Below are 12,161 nucleotides of genomic sequence, written 5' to 3'. Positions count from 1 at the left end.
TTAAATTCTCTATCCATCCCCCCAAAATTACTAGCTTTTCTGAACAGTGGATGGAGAAGGTACCTTCAGCTGTATGTTCCTAACTGTTTTCGGGTTTGTCATCTAAGTTGAAAATTAACCGTTCAACAATAAGGGAGAAAATTGTTAACACAGCTCCACGTTACACTCAGTTGATGTGCTCAGTGCAGTTACACCCTATATTACATCTATATCTGAATTTAAAAAAAAACAAAAAACAAAAAACAAAAAACAAAAAACAAAAAACAAAAAAACAGCCAACCAACAGATTTGTGTATATTTGAAAGAATGAAAAGTCCAGATGTTACTCAGAACTATCTATCGCATCTACAGGGTCACTTGTAGACTGAGATGAATGTTCAGCGAAGCATATTGTATAAAAGTTGCTATATAAAACAACTCATTAAAGTCCTAAAATACCCCAAATCTATATAAAATAGTAAAAACCCCAAAACTAAAGCTGGAAAAGAACCGGAGGAGGACAACTAGGGGCGGGGGAAAGACATTCTTAATAACAGGTGAACATTGATAATGATTCGGTTAACAGGAAACAAAAAGTAAGCTTCTTGAAGAATTGTTACTCGTATAACAGGACAGTTCAAGGACGATTACAAGAGAGCTTCCAAAACAAGGCTTTTTCAAAGTGTACCAGGGAACTTAACAAGATCACTGCAAAATTTTTGATCTTCTTGAATTCAACTATATGAGGAAAAATAGGCATTTGGGGCAAAATGCAATGGTAACCTACTGGGTTTTATTCCTCATATCAAAGTGATTATCACTTGGTGGGGACTTAAAGCTTGCTTTCTCCATCCAACAACAAATCTGTCATAAACCAAGACAACCACATAAACAGATGGGATTTTACATTCCCTTTCTTCATTCTGCACCATGTCACAGTGAAGTCCATTTATTTCCACGGGGTTTGGATCAAGCTCTTCCTAGGCCCTTTTCATCTCAGGCTCCCTTCCCAAAATGCAGCTTCATATGGTCCGAACAGGTGCTCTACGGTTTCTGCATCCCAAATACCTGCTGTCTGAAGTGTTACAAAACCAGGCAGCCCAGTTCTGGGAGTGGCATTTCTTTTTATGCCCCACAGAATTAGGACGCCAAAGGTTTTATAACCCGCAGAGAGTAATTCACTCTATAAAGGAATGAATCATTACCCTAGCTTCTCGATACTTTTCATAAAATTTATGTTTGTTTTTGACGAACGTGTTTTATGGACAACTGTAAAATGTCTATGGGTAACAGCTACAGAGCTTGCAACAGCAAAGAATTAAGTCACTGCTACCCCTGGAGTGCTAATGAGGTAAAAATGTGCTGAATGTTCATACTTTCGTTGAAATACACATATTATGCTTGCTACAGGTGCACAATGCTAATTTGCGTTTTGGGCAAACTGTGCTCAATTTGCATAATTTTAACATCCTGAAACCTGCAAACATCAGGAAAATCTGTGTGTTTCTCTGCCTGTAGCATTACAGCATTGAATACCTAAGAATCAATACAAGCTCTCAGAACCAGGAGGGAAGCCCTACTGGAGTCCTGCGTTAGCTAAATTACAGGATCAAAGCCTTGAGGTATACCAGCCCAGGTCTTTTGTCTGTAACCAACATAACCATGGTAATTTCACTGTCTGCAGGTTCAGAACTATTTTTTCTGGCCCAGCAATACTTTGAAATTGTCAATTACTAATGATCCATCCACTTGGAAGACATTGCTATAAGCTTACCTGATAAATACAGAACTCATGCTAAACAATACCTCGTAGGCAGGTTGTGGAGTCATTTCTAGCTTCCAATCTGCTTCAGCAACAATTGAACTTGATCCAGCCTATACACCCTTAAAATAAAAGTGTGATTTGTCACCTCAAATGCTTCTATGTATGTTGAAATAACTTGAAATGAACATAATCAGTAGATGAAGACACTTTTCCAATGGCCACTCCAGCCAAAGAAATTTGTTGCTGAGAGGATGTCTCAGAAATGAAATGTAAAGTAATATGGAAAAAATATGAATACATATCACTGCAACAGCACATCGCATCCATGGCAAAGTCAGTAGATAATAGCTACTAATTAGTACTCACAGCTCAATCTGGATCTTAAAAACCTTCTTCAGGTTATTGTGGGTTGTTCACTTTGGGGTTATCTGGCAACAGAACGATACAATTTTGTCTTACAATGCATCCAGCAAAACGAAACTTTACCAAATACATGAGCGATATCTTGAGTTTGTGGTTAAAAATATGCAGTATCTTGACCTTTTCTCCTGCCGCTATGTAAGTCTCTGTGAGATCTCTGTTTTTCCTACTGCTTTGGTAACTATGGTATTTTTGCACAAATGTACAGCTAAATCAAAAGCAGTAGTCAGCAAAGGCCATGGTCACAAAATAGCTGGAAAGAATCTCAGAGAAAGAGAGCACGAGAGTAAAAACTCTATCCATTGAATACATCAGAGGAAGGCAAAGGGAGGAACCAGCAACAGGAAAAACGGGATATGGAACAAAATTACATGGAGCAAACACTGTGAAAAACACAAATGCTATTTCCATCCTGACATTGGAGAAGCCTATTTCTTAGAAAAAGACACAAACTTTCCAGACGCTACAGAGAAGTTTGAATATTCACATTGCATAGAAGTAGCAGCATCCTGGGCTGAGAGAACAGCCTGTCCTGGATTCTGGTATTTTTTGGTGTTTGCAGGTGGCACTGGAGAGAACTACGGAGCTAGAGACAAAGCGTTTGAGTGCCATGAAGAATTTGTTCATGCAAATGCATTAACGTGTTCAACACTGCGCCTGGAAGGTCGGGCCAGGAACATCAATAGTATTGTATAAGAAAAGGAATATACAACATTGCCTAATCTGAATCTTAAAGTGAGTAAGTTTGATGCTAAATGAAAGGGAAATAATATTATTATAAAATCTTTCATTAACCTTTCCCCTTTAACAGGACCGCAAGAACAACATCCATTTACAGCAGTGGAAAATTTACCCTTTCCAGTCCAATTTGCCCTGGAAGCACCACGGGATCAGTCACGGAAAATCCTGCTGTGCCACACACCATGTGTGTCAGTCAGGCACAGGCCAAATCCTGCCAACAGCCAAAGACAATTTTCCTGATGACCCCAGCCTGCTCTCCCAGTATTTCTGACCCTGGCATGACCATAACGCAACTCAATGCAAATGTTTCTGGTGTTGGCCAGGGTTTGCTTCTGTCTCCACCAGACATCCTGAGCAGTCAACTTTCTGTCATCTTTGTTCCTTAGGGCCACTGTGAACTGATAAGATGCCCAAGTATTTACAGTTTGTCCTACACCTCATCACTTCTTTTTTAACCCCAGGCAAAAATGTTCCATCGTCAGGCAATTTTGATTTTTTTCCTTGTACCTACTTGCCTTTTAATTGGTTTTGTGTGGTTTTTACTCATCACACTTCCTTTGCCCTCTTTTGTCATTTCCAACAGCTCTTGGTTTTTTAACTTTGGTTGGTTGCTTGCTTTTTTCTTACCACTTGGTGTACAGTACCCTTCATGCCCAACCTGTCTCCTTTGCAATCTTCCAATCTCCTTCTTTCGGGCCCTTCTCTCATTCCTGCTTGCCTCCTCTAGCACTGCCTTCTGCACTGTTGAGAGCATGTAACTAGTAAGATGTAACAATAACACTAAGGACTCTCAAGACAGACTGTGGGGACTAAAGAGAAATAAACTGAATCAAGATTTTAAACTACTAGTAATTAATACTACAATTTCTGGAAAGGGTAACTCTCACTTCTCTTAATAAAAGGTTTTTTGAGCTAGGCAGCTCAACAATAAAACTGCCCTGAAGAGTAAAAATACGAGCCATGTGGCACACTGCAGTGTTTGCTTAGTGGATCTCTCCAGCAGGTGCATCATTTGTGGTTTAAACACTGATGATTGCAACTACCTATCTGCAGCTCCGTGCCACAGCTATCCCTCTGCTTTGATGCCTTAGGAATTCTCACCAACATTAACAATTATAGCAATTTTTGAATCAGAGTATATCTTCTGATTACTAGGAAATTATACCCTTATGAAAAGTAATATATTTTTAGTATACTTGGCACACTTTTAGTACAGCTAAGTATCTGTAGAATACTTGAATTATAGCAAGTATACTCATTTTTCATAAGTGTAGAGTGACACATTATAAAACAAATTATTATAATCAGAGATTTTCTTGAAGCTATCAAAGGGCTTGATTCAAAATGGGACAAGTTCTTCCTAGTACCCTCAGCCCGCATTAGCGGTTAGTGGGAGCTGAGGGCACTCAGCACCTTCGAGGGAAGTTCCCGTGTAAGACCCAATCCTGCAGCTGTGCAAGATGCAATTTCTTTGATTGCTTCTGCTAATTTGCATACTACAGCTATGATTCGGGCACACTGACAGATTACACTAGAACATCCTGTTGTTCTGCCAGCCTTACGGACTTGCTATAAGGCTGGTTTGCAATTTGCGAGGTCTTTGGAAAAGACCCTGTTTTTTACCCTGGGCCACACACTACAGAGACTATTCAGAAGCTCTGCTAACACATACGGGTCCTGAAAACACCGATACACCTAGACAGCTCTGTGACCTTAGCAAAGAGGACGAGGAAGGTGATGACTGGTGCTGAGGAATGGATTTCATGGAAATTTATACAAATGACACACAAATGCTATTCATATAAATTCCATATGAATTACATCAGATTCATAGGAGTAGGAATTTAGCGAGATTTTTAAAGGAATTATGGGAAATTATATGAGCAACATTTATAAAACACTGTTAAATGTCAAGAGTTTTTTGAAAGAAATAGTAAGCAAAAAAAATCAGGGTTTAAAATAATCTACCCTGGAGACTGCAACAAAATATTAACCCCACATCTGATTACACTGGGATTTCTTACACCTTTCTTTCAAGCAAGTGATCCCACAGACAGTTGTGGGATGACACAAGTTTCCAAGTTCTTTTGGTGACTGTTGTCCACTCAATGGCAACACACAACAGTTTTCTGTTCTCTTCAACTCTCCTTATCTAAAGGATTGCCTATACTTTGCTGCTTAATAACTGTTTTAAGACATTAAAACCCAAACATTTAAACTGAAGCAGGCTTAGCTATTCTAGATTGATCTAGCTCCTCCTATTTTTGCAATCAAAGGCATTTAGTCGCATGTTATTTATGTGTATTCTTAAGCTCTAACCTATAAGGATGGCCTTGAAATGTATGTGCTGCATGCATAAATATTTGGTATAAGTTATGTCATGTTACCACATAAAGATTCACAGAATATAATCACTTTTTTGACATCTGAACATAGGGGTTTCTTTTGAAATTGGAAAGATTTTTAATATGAGAGTGACTTCCAATTTTACAAAAAATTCACAGCGTTGATGTTCATATCAATCCTACCAATTCCTTCTATAAAGAAAATTCTACAACCACCTTCTTATTAACAGCATTAATACCAAACCAAATGCACTTTGGAAGCAGTTGATTTAACAGTTCTCTGTTTCACCATGCTTTGCCCAGCTGACTGATACAGGCTGCCAAACCCAGATATATATATTGAGAAGGACATTTTGCACCACTTTGATTTCTTCATGGAGCTTTGGTGAGAAAACCATTGCTACTTGTTTCATATCATAATCCATTCTGAAACCCACTGAAGATTTCATCAACAGGGCTAGCTGATAAATGAGTTTCTGTACAGCTCAGAAGAGCTAATACGGGGTCTTTCATTATAGATTTCTCCTGGCGATGCATACTGCTGTGCCCATCAGTCAAGCCTTGTGCACAACAGGAGTTAGAACTGGTATGTGTGAAAGTGTACTGTATCTTCAGCTCTGAGACTTCAAGCCATCAGACTATAGTTTTTTGTCACTAAGGATGTCTTTTTAAATGCACTTTAAGGATTTTTGAGGTCTTAGTAGCTCCTGTATTCTTCACACTACATTTTCCTCTATGATGATTATGTTGTAATACATTTACCTTCACACTCATCAACTTTTCCTCTCATTTAATGAAAAAAACCCACAGGTTGGATATGCAACTCATGGTAAGTAACAAAACTTTTAGTTCAGTGTCTCAGACATTTTTCATATATGTAGAAAGCATCTATGTTTATGCTTTGAACTATTAAGCAGTTGAGTTTTTCTTAGTGCTTTAAGCAATTCCCTGCAATGAAGCTACCAGGTCAAAAAAAAAAAAAATAAAAAATGGTGTCTACATTATTCTCTAAAGCTATAATTAATCTCTGAATTTTAATCTTGGGGATCAAATAGGGATCTTCAGCAAGGTGTTACTTATTTCCAATATTAGAGTAAATACAAGGAAGTACTTCTTTCCAAGGAAAAACATCTGTAAGCCTTGAAATGGTTTGTGGTCAGCTGAGATTTTGAACTTACAGGAGTCCACAAATACCTTCTGATCCTCAGGTATACTTACACATTTTCTGATTGTGTTTGTTTTCTTTGGACAAAACTACTTCTGGAGCCCAAAAGCCACCTATATGAGTCTCTAGTCTTCTCTTCGTGACTAGAATATTATGTCACTAAACACAGCTGTTACCTTGTGAAACAGCAGAAAACTTGGAAATATAATTAAATGCCAGTACTGAGTATAAGATCAATAAATATTTTAAATCCTCGTAAGTATGTTCCTTTATTATTTCTCCATTCAGAACTGGTTTTAAGCAAGTTTTTGACACCTTAATCCTCCAAAGTTAGGTATATGGCAGTTCAAAAAATGCATTATCTGGAGAAACTATCAAATCCAATCCACACATAGTTAGTTGCCTCTCTCAGTTCTGTTTTCTGGATTCAAACAGATGTCTCAGCCAGCTACTCCCAGTACTGTACTTGATTATTTGCTGCAATTCATTTTGTTGAACCGTACAGTTTCGTCGCTCTTTTACTTCATGATCTTCAAGAACTCCAAAGTTTTCTTCAATTATTTTGAACCAAGCAAGCGAGGACTTATGTCATGTGCTTCCTTCCAAGACAAGTATCTTTAAAATTCTTCTTACTTTAGATTTACCTATACTTTCTTCACCCTTCACCCACAGCTGAGATTGCTCAGTAATATGGCAATTAACAGGCAGAAATTACCCCTTTCTTCCTCCATATCTCTGTAAACGTCCCTGGCTGTACCCAGACACAGACAATGGCACGCTGCTCCATCAGTGCTGCTGCACATCTGTGTCCCCTGCCTGTTCTTCACTCGGGGCCAAGCTCAAAAGGGATCACTGAGTTGTTCAAGAAAGCATTACTGGCTGTCCTCTAAAAAAACTTGTATGCAAACATGTGAAGGGTCAACTTCCTAGTGGGTCTGAAGCTCTTCTCCAAGTTTCGGTTTGGTATAGAAGGATTAGCATGATAGCCCCAAAGAAGGGAAAGATGCCAGGCGTATGTGGAGCGATGGTAACCAGAACAGAGCTCTGACATACCCCAAAGAACTAGTCACCTCATTATCAAACATTAAGCTGGACCACTTCCACAAAGAAACAGGTTTTCTCTCTTTCAAACCTCTAAAAAAAATACTGCCGTCTCTGTCCCAGAAATAACTTTCTCCCTTCACATATCTTTCTCATGTCTGCCCAGTTAACCAGCACTCTCTGGAAGCACCTCCAGTTTGATTTTAATTGGGGGGGTGGGGTGGGTGGGGTGTCTCAGCAGAATCATTCTTTTTTCTTCTGCACCTCCTTGCCTGATTGCTTCCTTTTTTATTAGCTCTGACAGCCATGCCAACTGCATGTGCGTGCCTCAGAGACAGCTCCAGCATTCACTTCAGCTTGCCAACAAATCTCTTATTTAAAATTACAACTGTGGGACAATTTCACATGTGTACTTTTTAATGACTCAAAGTCACTTTGTTCTGACAATATATATCCCTCCAAAAGGTCTCAGGCTTGCAAGTTGGGTAATGTACTGCATTTCCTCTGACAGAAAATATGATTGGTTTGTTTCCAAGAATATCATTGCTACTTTTATCTCTTTACTTTTCAAAACCTATAAATATTTTGGTATAAAACAGAACGTTAATTTATGCAGAAGAAAGTCAGGTTGCTGTAAAGCCATGTGCTGCTTTGCTGCTTACAAGATATTCCATACGTTTGTCAAGCTGAAAGACCTACAAAGAGAGATGGTTTGGAAGTCATGCCTCTTCTTTTTTTTTTTTTCCCTTCCTCTATTTTTTTTTTTCTTCTTTTTTTTTTTTGTGTGTGCTGCTTCAGAATGAATCAACTATGACACCATATGCTGCAACAATTGCCGAGAATGACAAAAGTAATACGTTCTTCTAAAACTCAGTGAAAAAAAACACTGTTAAATTAAGGAAATTGTATTCTCCCTAAATCTCCCTCTATTTTCCTGGCTCACTGAATGGCTCATTGCTTTATTTCTACGCAGGCTCTTCCCAACGCTGCTATCACTGTGGCAGGCTTCTTACTACGGACAGATTTAGAGGAACACGAACATCCTCTGGCTATAGCTGGAGTAACTGAGCTGTCCCCCAGTCTGAAGGTGGAAGAATCCTCCCGCTGTGCCAGCGTTCCCAGGGAGGACTGGGCTTTGGCTTCGACACTTCCCATCACAGAGGGTAAGAAGCTTTACCACGTGTTCATCATAAGCATAATAAAAACGAGGCCACAGTGAGCCAATACTATTTTTTAGATTATACACATCCACACACACGTGCACACACTAAATACTAGTCCTATCAGGTTACAATTCTGCTTCTTTAAAAATGTGTCTCACTTATCATGTTGCAGCCTACAATTTATATGCTTTTCATAGCAGAAGAGATACTTGCTCCTTGCTCTGCTTACACAGGTCTAGTTACTAGAACTGTCGAGAGAAATTCTCACTCTGTTTGAAAATAACTGGATACGGATATCATCTGGCTGAACAAAAGGGATGTCTGATTATGCTGTAAGTACTGAGGATACATTGCATATCTAGCAATTCTCATTACTTAACATGTTGCTTGGTTACCTCATCAAACTTGTCATCTGCGAGGAAGCCTGCTTCATCATTTAAAAAAAAAATAATATCGTAAGGCTAACTCCTCTGGGACTGTGGTGGCAGAATGTTGGGGCTTTTTTTAAACTTTTTTTTACATTATTTCTGAAGTTTCAGTTCAAAGCTAAGTTGCTACGTTCACATTATGGACAACAAAAAGTATGGTTGCACAGAGCATGCTAGAAAAATTCTGGGATGCACAATACTGGAGTGCTCTTGTGACTCTTAGCGTGACAAACATCACACTGTTTTTCCAAAAGTTGCCAGAACCTTGGCTAAGGTGCCATGCAAATCCCTTAGGATCAAGTCATCACCTTTCTGTAGGCGACTGAGCACAGACTTCGAAGTCCACCAACCAGCCAGAACCCGGTGTTTGGCACGGTCAGGCACTCTCCACATGGATCTGGAGGAGCCTTTCATTTCTCGAAGAGTTTGCGACCATTTGGAGGCAACACCCAGGCGGCAGGTGGAGTGCAACACCCGCAGCAGCGGGGGGTCCCGGCGCTGCTCCCGGGGCTCCTGGGCTCCTCCAGGGTCGCGCCCTGCTGGCGTCCATACCTCCATCTTCCCGCTGTGCAGAACCCGGCGAGGTGAGGGGTGAGGGGGCTGGGAGACCGACAGCACCGACAATAGCAACAACAATTAAAAAAGTGAAGCAAGGCAGGAGGAGTTTGGGGGGGCGCTGGCAGCGGTGCTGCGAGCCCCCGCGGGGTTCCTCCCCCGCAGCCGCGCCCCCGCCGTCCGGCGGCACCGGCCCCCCAGCCCAGCGCAGCCAGCGCCCCGGGGTGTGCCCGCGTGTGTGTCCCCACCTCGGGGACCCCGGGCCCCCCACCGCCCCCGGCGCGTCCCCCGGGAGCCGGGGCGGGGCGGGGGCTGCAGCGATCGCGGCGCCGCCCCCGGCGGGCAGACGGGCGCGGCGGCGTCACGCAGCGGCACCGCCCCCCCCGCTCCCGGCGGCCGCCCCCGCCCGCTGCCGCCGCCGCTGCTGCCGCGCACCCGCAGCAGCGCCCGCTCCGCCGGCAGCGGCAGAGGCAGCCCCAGCCCCGGTGCCGGCCCCGGCCCGGCCGCGGCCCCCGCGCAGGTAAGGCGCGTCCGCAGCGCGGGCGGAGCGCAGCCGCGGAGGACGAGCCCCGCTTTGCCGCGGGGGAGCCGGTGGCGGCGGCGGCGGCGGCGGCGGCGGCGGAGGAGGAGGAGGAGGAGGAGGAGGAGGAGCGAGAGGCTGGTGGGTTTGCGTGCGGCGTTGTGGAGAGGTAGATGGCGAAGAGAGGAGATGGTGGAGCGGAGGGAGAAGTTAAAGGTTGGATGCGGTAATTTATTATCCCTTGCTAAGGCGGGAGGAGGAGGAGGAGGAGGAGGGGAGAGGGGGTCTGTGAGACTTAAGGAATAAGATCGATCTGCTGCATGTTTTCCCTGGCGTGAGGTGCCTGGGTGGAACGCGAAGCCGGGGCGGCGGTGGGGATGACTATCGCAATATTACTGTTATTTATCGGCGACGGGGTGGAGGAGGCGAGGGGTCTGCGCGGGGGGTGCGCTGGTAATTCGGGACATTTTCTATTGTGAGGCAGAAGAAAGAGGGCATCCGGCTTCCTCGGTACGTGTTTCAAACTGTTCGGGTTCCTGCTGATGGTATGCGTTTTGGAAGAGGTAGAAATGATATCAATAAGCCTATTAAAATAAATACATCTGTAGGCTGGGAGGGTAGCAAAATCGATCATTTCAGCCGCTTAGGAAAGAATTTGATTCTAGAAATTACGTAGAAATGAAAGGAAAAGATTAATGATGCTGTTAAGTCTGCTTTTGAATTAGAGCGCTTCTTCCTCTGGCTGCAGCAAGGTTGTTTTTCAGATCCTTTTATTTCATCCGGTAATTTGTGAACTCTCTGGTCTTCCCCGCGCCCAGAGACAATGCTGTGTATTTCATCCGATAAGGATTCTGCCAAGGATTGTGCATGCCAACAGACCTGGCATTTATTAAGGATTTATTGACCTATGGGTGTCTCTCTCTCCCTTTTTCTAATTTAAAAAGGCTCAATCGGGGCACCTGTGACTAAATCATAATTTTCGAAGAAAAAAAGATGGTTGTAGAGGGGTGGGAGAAGCATATTAATTCACCGGCGAGGCGCTGAATGCAATAGCTGCATTTGTGTTGGTTTGTGTATATTTCTCGCTACATACATGTGTATACATATATACATTGCTGGGAGGGATGTCTGGTACCTAAGAGCCCATTGGAGAGATATATGTTAATAAATTGTCCTCTTCTGAGAATGGAAGTGTCCCTCTGCTTTGGAAATGACTAGACAAGACTGTGCTGTTTATTGACAGTGTGTGAATTATATCGGCAGTAATAAATAAGCAATTGTTTAGGGGTTTTTGTCCTGGGGTCTTTCTCCTTTCTTTTTCAGTCTTTCCCTCTCTGTTTCTTTTTCTGTTTCCTTTTTTCCTCTTTTTATCCCCCTTCCTCTCCCCCTCTCCATTCCCTCCCGCCCCCCCCCCCCCCCCCCCCCCCCCCGTTTTCTTTTGCCTTTCTCCTTCTCCCCCATGCCGCTGCTGCGTGTGTGTGAGCGAGAGGGGCAGGCAGGCGCCGCAGCCAGAGGCAGGCAGCGGGCAGGGATGCTCCCGCGATGGGATCTCGGGATCCTCGGGAGGTGGGATCCCCGCTCGGCGGCTCTCCGCGGACACCTGTAGGGATCGCTCTGGCACGCAGGGCGGGCGCGCACTCGCACACTCACTCACACTCACACTCACGCGCGTCCTTGCCCGGCTTCCCTCCCTCCCTCCTCTCCTGCGCCCCCCACCCCCCGGCAGACACCACGGGCTCCTCCTGGCACCCGCCCGCCCCTGCGCCCTGCGCTCACGCAGCCGCGACTCCCGCCCCGCGCACCTTGCGCCCCCCGCGCCCCCCTCCCCGCATTTCCTCCCCACCCACCGCTTCCCGCGAGTGACCGGCCCCGTCCCAGCTACCCAGTAACCCTCGTGAACGCACACCCACGCGCTATCCCGCGCCCCTTCCCCACATACCGACGTGCAGCGCCCCCCCCCCCCCCCCCCCCCCGCTCCTCCACGCACCCGGACCCCCCCTCTCGCCTTCCCCTTCCACGCAACCTGCTCCTTGCAAGTC

At 44.1% G+C, this 12,161-nt stretch overlaps 1 protein-coding gene across 20 annotated transcripts in view; it reads left to right on the top strand.

Moving 5' to 3' along the window:
* The first annotated feature begins 9,988 nt into the window (after positions 1–9,988).
* Positions 9,989–12,161, top strand: part of NRXN1 (neurexin 1) — a 730,400-nt gene continuing 728,227 nt past the window's right edge. For 18 of the 20 annotated variants that reach the window (XM_055816058.1, XM_055816057.1, XM_055816064.1 and 15 more), the window contains exon 1: positions 10,247–10,338. The gene's annotated coding sequence lies outside the window, so the exon portion shown is untranslated. Of the gene's footprint in view, positions 10,123–10,246; positions 10,349–12,161 lie in introns of those variants that run through there. The other 2 variants (XM_055816040.1, XM_055816041.1) reach the window with 2 other exon arrangements.

This window comes from Falco peregrinus, chromosome 11 (assembly GCF_023634155.1).
Source record: "Falco peregrinus isolate bFalPer1 chromosome 11, bFalPer1.pri, whole genome shotgun sequence".
Lineage (NCBI taxonomy): Eukaryota > Metazoa > Chordata > Aves > Falconiformes > Falconidae > Falco > Falco peregrinus.
The sequence above is the reverse complement of the archived record's forward strand: the minus strand, read 5'-3'. Positions and strand labels throughout refer to the sequence as shown.